Raw genomic sequence first — 17,500 nt, 5'->3', positions numbered from 1 at the left:
CAATTTCCCTCCGACACGCCAACGCAAGAAACACAGTGTCATACATTTACCCCCCCCTCCCCGGAGTGGGAGAGCTTCGGAACCTCGGGATTTCAGGGGATTTATGAGTCCTCCCCGCGGGGGTTTTATGGCGGCCGTGTATGCGAGGAATTAACAGTCCCGCGGCGGGTTTAGAACGCGCTAAACCTCAGGCCAGTCAACTCTTAAAAGAAATGACCAGAAGCGAGATTTCGGACGCGCGGGAGCGAGATTTCGGACGCGCGGGAATCTGGATACGGATTAGATAATGGCGCCGCCCCGTTTTGTTTTCGAGAAAGCTTTTAGACTTAAAATGCGTAGCGAAAAAATGGGTATTTTATCTGAAATCGGCTTTTAGAAAGTTATTTATATTTCTCGAACTGGATTTATTTACTTTATAGTATTATTTGTATTTTTTCGGTACAATTTGGACGCGCGGGAGTGAATGACGCGGAAATCTGGATACGGATTAGATAATGGCCCCGCCCCGTTTTGTTCTTGAGAAAGCTTTTAGATTTAAAATGCGTAGCGAAAAAATGGGTATTTTATCTGAAATCGGCTTTTAGAAAGTTATTTATATTTTTAGCGCTGGATTTATTTACTTTATAGTATTATTCGTATTTTTCGGTACAATTCGGACGCGCGGAAGCGAATGACGCGGGAATCTGGATACAGATTAGATAATGGCGCCGCCCGGTTCGTTTTCGAGAAAGCTTTTAGATTTAAAATGCGTAGCGAAAAAATGGGTATTTTATCTGAAATCGGCTTTTAGAAAGTTATTTATATTTCTCGAACTGGATTTATTTACTTTAATGTATTATTCGTATTTTTTCGGTACAATTTGAACGCGCGGGAGCGAATGACGCGGAAATCTGGATACAGATTAGATAATGGCGCCGCCCGGTTCGTTTTCGAGAAAGCTTTTAGATTTAAAATGCGTAGCGAAAATATGGGTATTTTATCTGAAATCGGCTTTTAGAAAGTTATTTATATTTTTAGAGCTGGATTTATTTACTTTATAGTATTATTCGTATTTTTTCGTTACAATTTGGACGCGCGGGAGCGAATGACGCGGAAATCTGGATACAGATTAGATAATGGCGCCGCCCCGTTTGTTTTCGAGAAAGCTTTTAGACGACAATGTATAGCGAAAAAATGGGTATTTTATCTGAAATCGGCTTTTAGAAAGTTATTTATATTTCTCGAACTGGATTTATTTACTTTATAGTATTATTCTTATTTTTTTTCGTTACAATTTGGACGCATGGGAGTGAATGACGCGGAAATCTGGATACAGATTAGATAATGGCGCCGCTCAGTTTGTTTTCGAGAAAGCTTTTAGGCTTTTAGACGACAATGTATAGCGAAAAAATGGGTATTTTATCTGAAATCGGCTTTTAGAAAGTTATTTATATTTCTCGAACTGGATTGATTTACATTATGGTATTATTCGTAAATAAATATGTTTTTGTGTTCGGTTATCTACCGTAATGAAATAATTTCATTTCTCCCGTAATGAAATAACATAATAAAATAATATAAAATCGGTACCCATCGCCGTGTCTAAACCCTGACGTAAAGAAAAATAATAATATATCCTAATTTTCAGAAAAAAATCATGTAGAGATAAAGAATAAAATGTAGGAAAAATAATAATATATCCTGATTTTGAGAGAAAAAAAAGAGAAAAAGAATAAAAAATGTAGCGATCTGAACCAAATAGGCCTGCGACAATAACCGCCACCATCATCAATATGCTGTAGACCTGTCGAGATTATTGTAGGCCTACCATGGCAATAACATAGGCCTACCACAGCTCCTCGCTCTCCACCTCCCCACCCCCCCACTCCCTCTTGCGAGAATCACGTGACCCGCAGACCGCGCGGAGATTCGTAAGATTTACTCTTTTTTTACGATCTAAACCGAAAGTTATTTATTTCTGTTTTTTTTTATGTTTTTTTTTTTTTTTTTTTTTGTACTCGTGGAATCTGTGACCGAAAGTTTTTTTTGTTTGATTGTTTGTTTGTTTACTGTAATTCCGCGGTGGAGAGAGCCGGGAGTGGGGATGGGGGGGGAGAGGGAAGGGGAGGGACGGAGGGGCGTGTGCGGGCGGGAGATGACGAGGGAAGGGGCGGGGATGGGATGGGGGGGTGGGGGTGGGGTGGGGGTGGGGGGATGTACACGCGGGCGCAGAGACAAAGATGACAATCACAAGGAAGTCTTGAGACGTGGGAGCTGAGGCTTATGGGCTTGTCGCACGGAAGCTGGGCGGCTTGGGGGCGGGATGCGAAGACAGGGAGGGACATACACGTACACACACACACATACACGCATACGCACACATACACGCATACGCACACGCACACATACACACACACACACGCACATACACGCATACGCACACGCACATACACGCATACGCACATGCACATACACGCATACGCACACGCACATACACGCATACGCACACGCACACATACACGCATACGCACACGCACACATACACACACACACACACACACACACCTACACACGCACACACACACACACACACACACACACACACACACACACGCACACGCACACGCACACGCACACGCACACACGCACACACACACACACACACACACACACACACACACACACACACACACACACACACACACACACACACACATGCCAAGGTCTAGAAGTCTTAAGGTCGATTATTCGTTTGTTTTGTACCTAATTTGAGCGAAGTTGCAGTCACTAGGACAGTGAACTTCAGGTAAAGGGTATCTGTCGGTGCATCCCTCCTTCCCTCTCTCTCTCTCTCTTTCTCCCTCCTTCCCTCTCTCTCTCTCTCTCTTCTCTCCCCACTCCCTCTTCTCCCTCCTTCCTTCCCTCTCTGTCCCTCCTTCCCTCTCTCTCTCTTCCCCTTTTTCTCCCTCCTTCCCTCTCCCTCTCTCTCTCCACCCTGCCCTTTCTCTCTCTCTCTTTCTCCTTGACCTTCCCTCTTCTCCTCCTCTTCGTCTCTCCCCCTTCCCTCCCTCCCTCTCCCTCCTTCTCCCTCTCTCTTTCTCTCCGCTTCCCTCTCTCTTTCTCTCTCTCTCCTCCCTTCCCTCCCTCTCTCCTTCTCCCTCCCTCTCTCTCCCTCCTTCCCTCTCCCTCTCTCTCTCTCTCCCTCTCCCTGATCATTTCGTCTGGCGGAAGTTCGGCGTAACAGGATAAACGATAGACATATTCCTCGTCGGTAGATGGAACTATGGACAAAGAAAGTATTCTTGGGCGGGGGTGAGGGGGGTGAGGGGGATGGGGGTGGAGGGGTGGTTTTATGCTTTGTTTATACCTCTCCCTTGGTCACTTTTCTCGCTTAGTGACAGGGCGAGTGAGGTGAACTTTGGCGCTTCGGCAAGATGAACTTTCTCTAATATATATATATACATTCTCTCTCTCTCTTCATATATATATATATATATATATATATATATATATATATATATATATATATATATATATATATATATATACAGAGAGAGAGAGAGAGAGAGAGAGAGAGAGAGAGAGAGAGAGAGAGAGAGAGAGAGAGAGAGAGAGAGGAAGAGAGAGGAGAGAACAGAGAGAGAGAGAAACGAAGACAGAGATGATAGATAGATATGCAGACAGACAAACAAGCAACAAGCAGTACGCATCTATGGGGCATATATCGGGTCCATCACGACTCACCTCACATAATACGTACACATAAATATAAGAATTAAAAATCACATATTTGTATAGAAAACTATGAACCAGCCAAAGGGAGGAGAGGGAGAGGGAGAGGGAGAAAGGGAGAGAGGAAGAGAGAAAAGGAGAGAGAGAGAGAGAGAGAGAGAGAGAGAGAGAGAGAGAGAGAGAGAGAGAGAGAGAGAGAGAGAGAGAGAGAGAGAGAAAGAAAGAGAAAGAGAGAGAGAGAGGGAGAGAGAGAGAGAGAGAGAGAGAGAGAGAGAGAGAGAGAGAGAGAGAGAGAGAGAGAGAGAAAGAGAGAGAGAGATATTCGCTTCGCCGACGAGGCAGAGGAGCGAAGGGGGCGGGGAGGCGAGACAGATTCCCGCCGCCATTAGCAGGACAGTCCATCAGCGGCGCCACCACTCGAGCGGCCACTCTCACAAGATCGGCTGTTCGGTTGTCCGGTTGTTCACACTGCGGTCTGGTCGTTCGCGTTCAACGGCCTTCTCTTTATTCCTTTTCCCTTTCCCTTCTCTAATCTTCTGTTTATCCCTCTTCCTTCTTTTCTTTAATTTTCTTCCCCTTTCTCACTTATTCCTTTTCCCTTTCCCTTGTCTAATCTTCTCTTTATCCCTCTTCCTTCTTTTCTTTAATTTTCTTCCCCTCCCTCGCTGTTGTTTTTGTGTTCTGGTCAGTTCTTGTCAGTCGGTGTTAATCCTTTCCATTCTTGTTATCGTCTATGCCTTTATTCCCAGTCCTTCTCGTCGTAATTTATGTTTTCACAGTTTAACCTGCATCCTTTCTCTCCTCCTCTTACCTAACCCTTTGTCTTCCTCCATATTTTTTTCCCTCCGTCTCTCTCTTCGCCCTTTTCTTCTTCCATCATTCATTCCTCTCCGTCCTTCTCTCCGCCCCCTCCCCCCCTCTTGTCTCCCTCTCACCAGCCGTTGATCCCATGGAAGTCCGGAGCAGTCGGTAGGCCTAGGCTAATGGCCAGAGATGGATGCCTTCCTGTCCGGGCTGCGGGATGGTCAATCTCCTGCTTTCTTATTTTTTGTTTTGTGAGGACGTCCTCTACCCCCTACCCCCCCTGCCCCCCCTGCCATTGTCTGGTCGTTATGGCTGTATATAGCAGGTTTTACTGGCACATGTACTTTTTATTTTCTCTTCTCTGGGAGTGTATAAAATGCGAATGTTTATATCCGTGGGGATGCGAGGAGACGAGCGTGGTTCGGGGAGTGGTCGGGAAACACGTCACGTCATGTTTCGGGAGTGGTTCGGCAAACACGTCACGTCATGTTTCGGGAGCGGTCGCTAAACACGTCACGTCATGTTTCGGGAGTGGTCGGGAAACACGTCACGTCATGTTTCAAGAGTGGTTCGGCAAACACGTCACGTCATGTTTCGGGAGTGGTTCGGCAAACACGTCACGTCATGTTTCGGGAGTGGTCGGGAAACACGTCACGTCATGTTTCGGGAGTGGTTCGGCAAACACGTCACGTCATGTTTCGGGAGTGGTTCGGCAAACACGTCACGTCATGTTTCGGGAGTGGTTCGGCAAACACGTCATGTCATGTTTCGGAAGTGGTCGGCAAACACGTCACGTCATGTTTCGGGAGTGGTTCGGCAAACACGTCATGTCATGTTTCGGAAGTGGTCGGCAAACACGTCACGTCATGTTTCGGGAGTGGTTCGGCAAACACGTCACGTCGAGGCTACACCACACTACACGCTTCCTTTCACGTCCCGCCAAGCGTACCACTCTTTCCCACTCTATAACCTTAACACCGCGTTCGATTTTCGCGCCACGTCCGTAATAATAATTCTAACCATCGTCGGATACGAACGAGTGGGTTTTCCCTTTCACTTTTCGCGGGATGGCCGAGGTAGAGAACGTCCTTCGTTGAAGAAAACGGAGATCCTTGGAGACTATGGAAGACTAGAAACCAATGGGCCTGGGAGCTCGTGGGGAAGGTGGGGCTGGATTTGTGGGTGTGGGGGGGGGGGTTGTGTGGGGAGGGTGGGGTTGGATTTGTGTGGGTAGTAGAGGGGGAGGGTGGATGTGTGGGGGGGGTGTGTGTGGTGGAGGGTAAGGGGTTGGATTTGTGGGTGTGGGGGGGATTGTGTGTGTGGGGGGGGGGTTGTGTGGGGAGGGTGGATGTGTGTGAGTGTGGGAGGGGTGGATGTGTGTGTGTGTGGGTGGGAGGGGTGGATGTGTGTGTGATGCAAAGATGTATGTGGGGGGAAGTGGATGTGTGTGGGTGTGGGGGAGGGTGGGGTGATGTGTGTGGGGGGAGGGTGGATGTATGTGGGTGTGGGGGTGGGGTGGATGTGTGTGTGTGGATGTATGTGGGGGGGATGTGTGTGGGTGTGGGGGTGGGGTGGATGTCTAAATACGGAGTCATTTGCTATCGAGTTATGTGGCATTTCGTGACACTTTCTTGTTGGCAGGTAGTAACTCTCGAGGGATTTTGAGTGGGTCGGGTTTTCCACCTTTGTTGGGGCTGGTTTCACGTTTCGTTGCCATTGTTATGGTCGGAGTAATTATTGTTATTATATCAGCTTTTGTTATGGTGATCATTACGACTATGAATGGTTACTTATTATTATTGTTATTAGTAGTAGTAGTAATAGTAGTAGTAGCATTAATATTATTATTATTATTATTATTATTATTACTATTACTATTATTATTATTATTATTATTATTATTATTATTATTATTATTATTATCATCATTATTAGTATTGTAGTTCTTGCTGCTGCTGCTGATGGTAGTGGTAATAAAACAAAACCGAAACTTTAGAAACCTGACGATAACCCAAAGTTTCTTATGCACTTAGACAGCCAGAGCGTGAAGAATGACGCGAAGACAAGAGAAGCCAAAAAACAAAATTCACACACGAAGCAGGTGAAAAGTAGTTAGAGAAGATAATTATAGGCTGTAAAAGCGAAAACGATAGGCCGGTGTTGCTGTCTGGCGGTTTCCGGCGTGGAAAGCTGCCCTCGACCACCGCATAAAAACGCCCTCAGTTCTTCTTGCTTTTATTTGGCTTTTTTATTTCTCAAACGACGGCATTTGTTACACGTGGGAGCTCGTAAGCATTTCCGGAAATAGCTGGGACTAATGTGGAAATGGGGAAGGTGTGGGGAAAGACGGAGCGAAGGAATGTGTGTCGAGAAACATATGTATACAAATGAAATTAGTTTTTTTTTCTTTTTTTTATTGGAGAGACTTTATTTTGATGAGTTTATTGTGACAAAAAATTCCCCCTGAGGGAAGGAGAGGGAGAAGGAGAGAGAGAGCGGAGGGGAGGAGGAGAAAAAGAAGTAGGAGAAGGTGAATGTGAAGAAGAGAAAAAGAAGAAGTAGAAGTAGAAGAGAAGGATAAAGAGAAAGAGAAGTAGAAGTAGAAGTAGAAGAAAAGGAGAAAGAGAAAGAGAAGTAGAAGAAGGAGAACTAGAAGAAGAAGAAAGAGAAAGAGAGATAGAAACAAGCATCGCTAATCACTTCACAAGCAATGTACCAACCCTCACGCCCTTTTTCACAGAAGCCCCAAAATATCACACACAACCCTAACCAACCAACCAGCCCCAACAAGCAGTTCCCTCACAGCTCGTCCCCCTTAGCACAAGGAACGCGACGCCGCCGGCAGGAGATCGCCCCCCGAGTTATGAATGGCAGGCTTCGGTTCCCACGTGGATGTGCAGTGTACGACCCACAGGAGAAAGCCCCCCCACCCCCCACCCCACCCCACCCCCCCCGGCCGTATCACGAGCTGCCGTCGCCACGCGGGACTTTCATTCAGGAACCTCCCGCTCTGGTGGGGGTTTCTTTCGCCTGCAGCCAGGTTTCCAATGGGGCCTGGGAGCTCGTGTGTGGGGAGGGGGAGGGGGATGTGTGGGGGGTGGGGGTGGATGTGTGTGTGGGTGTATTGGGGGTGGATGTAAAAGTGTGTGGGGGGGTGTATGTGGTAATGGGGGGGGGGTGTGTGTGTGTGTAGGGGGTGGATGTGTGTGTTGGGGGATGGGGGGTGGATGTGTGTGTGGGTGGTGGGGAGGGAGGTGGGATGTGTGGGGAGGGAGGTGGATGTGTGTGGGGGGTGGGGGAGGGTGGATGTGGGTGTGTGTGGGGAGGGTGGATGTGTGTGTAGGAGGGGAGGATGTGTGTGGGAGGGGGTGGATGTGTGTGTGGGAGGAGGTGGGTGTGGGGAGGGTGGATGTGTGTGGGGGGTGGATGGATGTGTGTGGGGGGGATGTGTGGGTCTGAGGATTGTGTGTGGGTGTGGGGAGGGTGGGAGGTAAAAGGATGTGTGTGGGTAGGGGGTGGATGTGTGTGTGGGTGTGGGGAGGGTGGATGTGTGTGGGTGTGGGAGATGTGCTGTAGGTGTGGGAGGGATGGATGTGTGTGTGTGTGCGGTGTGTGGATGCGTGTGTTAGAGGTGGGGTGGGTGGGGAAGGTGGATGTAATGTAGGTGTGGGGATGGGGGTGGATGTGTGTGTGGGGATGGGGACGGGGTGTGTGGGGAGGGTGGATGTGTGTGCGCGTGCGTGCGTGTTCTTTTTTGCTTTTTGCTTTTTTTTGACGCCGAGGAGTTGCGTGGAAGAACCTAGGATTATTTACGTATATCACTGGATAGAGGGGGGGAGAGGGCAGGGAGGGAACATTAAAATAACCTCTTGTTTGCTGAATGTGGAAGGGTTATGTACCATTAGCCCTTTTCATCCTACGTGTTAAAGGGTCGAAGCAGAACCACATCCTGCGTATCCGACAGTAGGAGCTTCGTAATAGACTCCGCATTGCCATTATTAATGTATCTTATCTTATCTTATTAATGTTTCCTCTTAGCAATGGTGTTTGCGCCGAAAAAGGAAAATGGGAAGGTGTTTTATCACAGCTCTTCAAGCCTTTGATTATCGTGTTTTTATTCCTCATATATCACCCTCAGGGATGTGTGTGTAAGATAGGATAGGATAAAATAGGACCTGGAGGCAAGGATTGAAGGAGCGTGGATGATAAAGTTGATATTAGACGGGATAGGGTCAGGGTCATGGTGTGATGGGAGCTTAGGTTATGAAACTTATAGAAAACGGGATTATCGAAATTTTTTAATGACGTTTGAATAATAAAATTGATAAGAAAAACGGGATAATGACGTTTGAATGATAAAATTGATTAGAAAAAACGGGATAATGATCAGAGTGATAACTGGTGAGGTTCAGATGATGAAATTGATATAAAATGTAACTTATCAAGTGGCGAAATTATCATTATCAAATTAATGACGTTTGAATAATGAAATTGATTAGAAAAACAGGATAATGATCAGAGTGATAACTGGTGAGGTTCAGATGATGGAATTGATATAAAACGTAACTTATCAAATGGCGAGAGAATGATATAAAGAGAGAGAGAGAGAGAGGGAGAGGGAGGGAGGGAGGAAGGAGAGAGAAGGCGAGAGTAGGGGAGAGAGAGAGAGAGAGAAATTAGGAGAGAGAGTGTGTGAGAGAAAGAGAGAGAGAGAAAGTAGAGAGAGAGAGGAGAGAGAGTGAAAGGAGAGAGAGAAAGAAAAAGAAAGAAAGAAAGAAAGAAAGAAAGAAAGAAAGAAAGAAAGAAAGAAAGAAAGAAAGAAAGAAAGAGAGAGAGAGAGAGAGAGAGAGAAAGAGAGAGAAAGAGAGCTGGTTCACTGATTCTCGTGAGGATATAAATAACTTACGATTGGCCGGTTTGTTAACATATGCGAGACTTTATGAATATTCATTATACATACTCAGAAATGAATACGTATCTATCTATCAGTTTAGACGTGTATGTCTACCGGGTAGATAGATAAATGTATATCTATCAGATAGACAGCTACGAATTTTCTGTATCTATGCATGTCCGTATATATGAATATTAATGAGGTCAATTTTAACAAAATGGCCGAATTTCCCTAATTTCGTTCTGATCTTTCGTGGTCTCCCCCCCTCTTCCCCCTCCCCCCTCCCCTCCTCCACTTGGTAAATGACGTACGTGAAAAAAGTTCTTGATTTTTTTTTTAAGAAGTTTGAGAAAAGTAGAAGAAAAAAAATAAGAATTGATAGTGACGGTTCATTTGGTTTCCAGCTTTGTCCTTCAGATAGCAATTCATTCCCGCGTATCATTTACATTGATAATAAGATAATGATAAAGATGATCTTGATCTTGATGATGATGGTAATAATTGTGATGATAATGATAATAATATTGATAGTAATGATAACTATGGTAATAATAATGATAATAATAATGATGATAATGATAATAATAATAATAATGATAATGATAATAATAATAATAATAATGATAATGATAATGATAAAAACAACAATGATTATGATAATAATTATGATGATGATGATGAAAATAATAAATAAATGAATGAATTAATTAGTAAAAAGGGCTTCGTAACGAAATTAGTCCCGGACGCCCTTCCCCGTCGCGGGCGCAGAATCCCCCCTTAACCTCGCCCATTGATCCCCAGACTGCACGACAACCCGCCCTAATTGTACGACAACAAACCGCCAGACGTACGACACTCGCGTAACGATATCACCCGCCGCCTGCACCTGGGTCTGCCAGATGTACGATGACGGTAGAGGCGATCGGGAGGGCGGCGGCGGCGGTGGAGGCGGGCTTCGGTGGCGGTCACGGTGGTGGGCGGTGGGCGGTGGTGGGCGGTCACGGTGGTGGGCGGTGGTGGGCGGGCGAGTAGCGATGACCACAGGGGCGGAAACCATACGAATCCGGCGATCAGATTTTCACTTTTCAAACTATCTCGGCGGCCATTTCACTTTTCGTTTCAAGGTGATTCGGGGGCCGTTTGATCGGCCGCTGTCAGCTGTCGAATCTGGTTTATTCGATCTATGAGATATGGAAGAGGGAGGGAGGGGGGAAGGTACGATGATAGGGAGAAAGAAGAAAAAGAGATAAGAAGGGAATTGGAAAGTAATCGAGAAAACTTTCCTCTTTTTTTTCGCTATTACTGTCGACTCTGGTTTATTCGATCTATTAGATATGAAAGTTAGGGGAAGAAGGTACGATGATAGGGAGAAAGAACAAAAAGAGATAAGAAGGGAATTGGAAAGTGATTGAGAAAATTTTCCTCTTTTTTTCGCTATTATTGTCGAATCTGGTTTATTCGATCTATTAGATATGGAAGGGGGTGGGGGAGGGGAAGGTACGATGATAGGGAGAAAAAAAAAAAAAAGAGATAAGCAAGGAATTTGAAAGTGATTGAGAAAATTTTCCTCATTTTTTTTTTGCTATTACTGTCGAATGTGGTTTATTCGATCTATTAGATATGGAAGGGGGGGTAGGGGTGGGGGGGGAGGTACGATGATAGGGAGAAAGAAAAAAAAAAGGAGATAAGAAGGGAATTGGAAAGTAATCGAGAAAAATTTCCTCTTTTTTTCGCTATTATTGTCGAATCTGGTTTATTCGATCTATTAGATATGGAAGGGGGTAGGGGGGGGAGGTACGATGATAGGGAGAAAGAAAAAAAAAAGAGATAAGCAAGGAATTGGAAAGTAATCGAGAAAATTTTCCTCTTTTTTCGCTATTATTGTCGACTCTGGTTTATTCGATCTATTAGATATGGAAGGGGGGAGGGATGATTTACGTATGAGTTGGGAGAAGAAGAAAAAGAGATAAGCAAGGAATTGGAAAGTAATCGAGAAAATTTTCCTCTTTTTTCGCTATTATTGTCGACTCTGGTTTATTCGATCTATTAGATATGGAAGGAGGAGGGGGGGAAGGTACGATGATTGGGAGAAAGAAGAAAAAGAGATAAGCAAGGAATTGGAAAGTAATTGAGAAAATTTTCCTCTTTTTTTCGCTCTTATTGTCGAATCTGGTTTATTCGATCTATTAGATATGGAAGGAGGAGGGGGGGAAGGTACGATGATTGGGAGAAAGAAGAAAAAGAGATAAGCAAGGAATTGGAAAGTAATTGAGAAAATTTTCCTCTTTTTTTCGCTCTTACTGTCGAATCTGGTTTATTATATCAAGATGCGGTTCAGGTTTTGGATTTCGATGTGGAGGAAAAAAGGTACGATGATGGAGAGAGAGAAAAGAAGGAGATAATAACTGAAAATTTAAAAGGAAAACGAGAAAATATTTTTTTTTATATATCACTATCGAATCAAGTTTATTAGATCTTCGAAATGCGGTTCAGTTTTTGGATTTCGATAAGGAGTAAAAAAAAAAAGGTACGATGATGGAGAGAGGGAAAAGAAGGAGATAATAACTGAAAATTGAAAAGGAAAACGAGAAAACATTTTTTTTTTGTCGCTATCTAGTTTATTAGATCTCCGATATGCGGCTCAGTTTTGGGATTTCGATATTCAGGGGAGAGAGAGAGAAAAAAAAATGATGGAGAGAGACAAAAAAAAAAAAAAGAGAGATAGAAAAAACAGGGAATTTTGACAGGAAACCAAAAAAAAAAAAAAAAACTCTCCTTTGTTTTTTATCTCTTTATTTAGGGAATTTGACAGGAAACCAAGAAAACTTTCCTCTCTTTTTTATTATTCTCTTTATTTCTTTATTTATCTTTTTATGGAATCAAAGGTTGGAGAAAGGGAGAGGCAGCCATTGGAAAGTTCGTGCGTTTGGCTCTCCGACAGAGGGACTTGTGCCGTTGTGTCCTTGGCTGTTATTCCTTTTATTGTCGTAAGTCTGGCATCTGTCGGCTCTGAATTTATTATCATTTATTTATTTATTATTTATTTATTTATTTATTTATTTATTTATTTATTTATTTGTTATTATTATTGTTTTTTTTAGATTTCATTTTTCCCTTTCCAGTTCATGCACTCTCTCAATTTCACTTTTCTTTTCTCGACACTCTCTCTCTCTCTCCATATATATCTCTGTTTCTCTTTATATATCTATCTATCTTTATCTGTTTCTCTCTGTACTATCTATCTCTGTTTTTCTCTCTCTACTATCTATCTCTGTTTCTCTCTCTATATCTATCCCTGTTTCTCTCTCTATATCTATCTCTGTTTCTCTCTCTCTATCTATCTCTGTCTATCTATCTATCTATTTATCTATCACTGTTTCTCTCTATATATCTCCGTTTCTCTCTCTCTCTATCTTTGTTTCTCTCTATCACTATTTCTCTCTATTTATTCATCTCTCCCCTTTCCTTCCTTCGCTTCGCCGAGGCCTTGCAAAAACAGCATCCGGAATGTCAGCTTTCAATGGCAACCCCGCAATTCCGAACAATAACAGAGAAAAGGGTCGAAGAGAAACAGACAGGTGCAGACACGTGTTCCCGGGCAGCTGTCAAGTTCCCGAGCTTATGTCGAGTTTTTAAGTATCTGTTAAGTTCCCGAGCATCTATTATCTGTTAAGTTCTTAAGTATCTGTTAAGTTCCCGAGCATATGTCGAGTTCTTAAGTATCTGTTAAGTTCCCGAGCATATGTCGAGTTCTTAAGTATCTGTTAAGTTTCCGAGGATCTGTTGGGTATCTGTTAAGTTCCCGAGCATATGTCGAGGTCTTAAGTATCTATTAAGTTCCAGAGCATGTGTTAAGTTCCATTGTATCTATTAAGTTCTCGAGCATCTGTCAAGTTTCATTGCATTTATTAAGTTCTGAAGCATCTGTTAATTTGTCGAGCATCTATTAAGTTCTGAAGCATTTGTTAAGTTCTGAAACAATATTAGGTTCTCGAGCATCTGTCAAGTTCTGAAGCATCTATTAAGTTCTCGAGCATCTGTCAAGTCCTGAAGCATCTATTAAGTCTCCGAGCATTTATCAAGTTCCATTGCATCTGTCAAGTTCTGATGCATCTATCAAGTTCTGAAGCATCTATTAAGTTCTCGAGCATCTGTCAATTTCTGAAGCATCTAATAAGTTCTGCAGAATCTATCAAGTTTTGAAGCATCTATCAAGTTTCCCAGATTCTGTCTACTCGTAATTTTCCCGGAGAATCTGGAGAGAAAACGCGACGCTGCCGTTGAGTTTCCCCTCCCCCCTCCCCCCTCCCCCCCCCTCCTAGCGGTCACCACATGCACCATGCACTGCCGTTATGTGCAGACCCCTACCCCTCCCCCCCTCCCCCAAACCCCCACCCCCTCACAACCCCCACCCCTCCCACGAGAAATATCTCACTCCTGAACTTGACTGTTCTTCCTCCTCACCCCCAACACCCCCCAACCCCCCACCTCACCCCCGCCCTCCCCCTCAGAAACCGAAACACGCTTTGCCACAAGGAACTACCCCCCCCCCCCCCCCCAACCCCTACCCCCCAACCCCCGGCGTGGGGTATTCCTGTCTTTTTTTTCTTTTTCTTTTTTTCTTTTTTTTTTGCCCTTGCAATATCTGAATAATTGCGATGTTGATCTTTTGTATATTTGGCTTTGTCACGGTTTTCCTTTTTTGGAGAGTCATCGCACAGCTGTTTTTGGGTGGGTGGGGTTGGGGGGGTGGGGGTGGGGTGAGACGGGTGTGCGCCGTTGCGGGGGTGGATGGGGTAACGGGCGGTCGTTCCTGTGCACTGTGTGGTTTTCCGGTTTTGTTTGTTTGTTTGTTTAGTTGTTTGTCTGGTTATCCTTTGTTATTGTTAAGATAATAATTATCATTACTATCATTATCATCATCAGTCATCATTATCATCACCATCATCATTATCATCATCAATCATTCATTATCACCATCATCATTATCATAATCAATCATCATTATCACCATCACCACCATCATCATCATCATCATCACCACCACCACCACCACCACCACCACCACCACCACCACCACCACCACCACCACCACCACCACCACCATCACCACCACCATTAAGATATCCCACCCCCCTCTAACCTATTATTTTCTCTCTCTTCCCACCTCCCCAGAATCGCCACCGAAGCAGGAACACGAAGGAGGAGAAGTAAGACTGACCTCCCGTAAGGCCTCCTGCAGAAGGTCTTCCGAAGTCCTCTGCGTGAAACATGGTGTCTCCTCCGCCGCCGAGGACTGCAGGCGAGAACTAGGCCGAGACGGTTAAGTGAGGGTGAGTGTCAAGGGAGGAGGAAAGGGAGGAAAGGGAAGGGGAGAGGGGGAGGGAGGAAGGGGGAGGAAGGGAAGGGAGGGGAGGGAGGGAGGAAGAGGGGGGGAGGAGAGAGGTAGGAAGGGAGAGTGGGAGGGAGGTAGGAAGGGGAAGGAGAGGGAGATAGGAAGGGAAGGAGGGAGGGGAGGGATAGAGAGGGAGAGGAGGGAGGAAGGGCAGGGGAGGGAGGAGAAGGAAAGGAAGGGAGGTAGGGAGGGAGAAGGAAAGGGAAAGGAGAGGAAGGGAGGGATTGGGATAGTGGGAAGGGAGGGTGGGAGAATTGGGAAGGGAGAGGGGGAGGAGGAAGGGGAAAGGAGGGAGAGGGAAGGAGGGAAGGAAAAGAGATATGGAAAGATAAGGAGGGGAAAAGGGGGAAAGAGAGAGGGAAGGGAGGAGGGAGAGGGGAAGGGAGCAAGGGGAAGATTGGAGGAAAAGGAAGGAAGGGAAGGGGCGAGCGAGAAGGAAGGAGGGTAACGAAGTGAGGGAAGAGAGAAACCGAAAGGGAGAGAGGGAAGGAAGGAGGGAAAGAATGTGGGGTGAAGGGAAGGGAAAGGGAGCAGGGGACAAAGAACAGACTGACAGACTGACACAGACAATTTGGGGCAAAACTTGTATTTTTTTTTAATAATGTTTAATTTTGCCAATTATTATAGTAATTTTAATAATATATTTAATTAAATATTATTTAATAATTTCAAATAACATTTATCCCATAAATATATATATATAAAAAAAACCCCCAACCCCCAAACCAAAAAAAAAAAAAATTTAAAGATACCCCATTAATATTTTTTTTTTATCCCCAGAACGCCACCGAAGCGGGAACAGAAGGGGGAAAATAAGGATGTAAGGTTGAAAGGTTTCCAAGCGCGCGTGAAATGGTGTTGGGGGGAAAAAAGGGGAAGGGGAAAGTTTTAAAATTTTAAAAAAAGGGGGGGGGGAGGGGGGGAAAAGGGGGGAAAAGGGAGGGAGGGGGGAAAAAAAGGGGGAAAAAGGGTAGGGGGGAGTGGGGGGAAAGGGGGGGGGGGAATAGGGGGGGAAGGAGGGGGGGAAAGGGGGAAAGGGGGGGGGCGGGGGGGGAAAAGGGGGGGGGGTTATTAAATTTTTAAAAAAAAAAAAAAAAAAAAAAATAAAAAATGGGGGGGGGGGGGGGGGGGCGGGGGTTAAAAAAAACCAAAAAAATCTGGGGGAGCCGGGGGGGGGGGGTTTTTTTGGGGGGGGCCCCTCGCTCCCTTTAAAAAAAAAAAAAAAAAAATAAAGAAAAAAAAAGAAAAAAGGGGGGGGGGGGGGGGGGGGGAAAAAAATTTTTTAAAAAAAAAAAAAAAATTTTTTTTTTTTCGGGCCAAAAATTTCCCCGGTTTTTCCCCCAAAAACGCGGAAGCATATTCCGTAAGAGGCCAGTGGGGGGGGGGGGAGGGGTAAATCCATAGCGGGGGGTTCTCCCCGTTGAACTTTTACACGTCGCGCTGTTAGGGCCCCGGGACGGTGGGGGGGCCGCCGGGGGGAAATTTGGTTTGGTGGTTATTTTTTTTTGTTTTTTTGTTGGGGGGGGGGGGGGGGGGGGGGAGGGGGGGGGGGGGGGGGGGGGGAAAGGGGGGGGGGGGGGGGGGAAAGGGGGGGGGGGGGGGGGGGGGGGGGGGGGGGGGGGGGGGGGGGGGGGGGAAAAGGGGGGGGGGGGGGGGGGGGGGGGGGGGGGGGGGAAAAAAGGGGAAGGGGGAAAAGGGGGAAAAAGGGAAAGGGGGGAAAGGGGGGGGGGGAGGGGAAGGAAAAGGGGGAAGAAGGGGAGGGAAAGGGGGGGGGGGAAGGGGGAAAAAGGGGGGAAAGGGGGGGAAAAAGGGTGGGGGAGGGGGGAAAATTGGGGGGGGGAAAAAAAAAAAGGTAAAAAATAATAAAAAAAAAAAAAAAAGAAAAAAAAAAAATGGAAAAAAGAAAAGAAAAAAAAAAGAAAAAAAAAAAAGGGGGGGGCAGACAGAAGAAGAAGAAGAAGAAAAAAAAAAGAAAAAAAAAAAAAAAAAAAGGGCCCCCGAAAAAGGGAAATCGGGGATAAAAGCGGTTTTATTCTTTCCCGGTTTTTTTTTATTTCCCACGGGGGTTTTTTCCCCCTTTTTTTTTTTTTTTTTTTTTTTTTTCCCTTTTCTCTTCTTCCCCACCTTTTCTTCCCAAATTAAAATTTATATTTCTTTCTATTTTTTAATTTTTTTTTTTTTTTTTTTTAAAAATTTTTTTTTCTTTTTTTTTTTTTTTTTTTTTTTTTTAAAAAAATTTTTTTTTGGGGGGTTTTATTTTTTTTTAAAAATTTTTTTTTTTTTAAAATTTTTAAATTTTTTTTTTTTTTTTTTTTAAAAATTTTTTTTTTTTTTTTTTTTTTTTTTTCATTTTTTTCATTTTTTCTCTTTAAATTTCTTTCTCTTTTTCTTCTTCTTTTTCTTTTTTTTTTCTTTTTTTTTTTTTCTTTTCCCCTCTCTCTTCTTTTCTCCACTTTTTTTTTTCCTTTCCTTTTTCCCCTTTTAAAAAATTTTTAATTCACTTTCTTCTCCTTACCCTATTTCTTTTCCCCTTTTCTCCCTTTTCCCCCCCCTTTTTCCCCCCCCTTCCCCCCTTTTCCCCCCCTTTTTCCCCCCTTTTTCTCCCTTTCTCCCCCCTTTCTTCCCCCCCCCCCTTTTCTCCCTCCCCCCTTTTCTCCTCCTCCCCTTTTTCTCCCCCCCTTTTTCCCCCTTTTTAT

At 44.7% G+C, this 17,500-nt stretch overlaps 1 protein-coding gene across 1 annotated transcript in view; it reads left to right on the top strand.

Annotated features, from left to right (window-relative positions):
* Positions 1 to 17,500, top strand: part of LOC113809600 (uncharacterized) — a gene marked incomplete in the record, with an annotated part of 365,670 nt that overhangs the window by 263,987 nt on the left and 84,183 nt on the right. Inside the window, 1 exon segment of the mRNA XM_070138240.1 lies at positions 14,585 to 14,742.

This window comes from Penaeus vannamei, chromosome 24 (assembly GCF_042767895.1).
Source record: "Penaeus vannamei isolate JL-2024 chromosome 24, ASM4276789v1, whole genome shotgun sequence".
Taxonomy (NCBI): domain Eukaryota; kingdom Metazoa; phylum Arthropoda; class Malacostraca; order Decapoda; family Penaeidae; genus Penaeus; species Penaeus vannamei.
The sequence above is the reverse complement of the archived record's forward strand: the minus strand, read 5'-3'. Positions and strand labels throughout refer to the sequence as shown.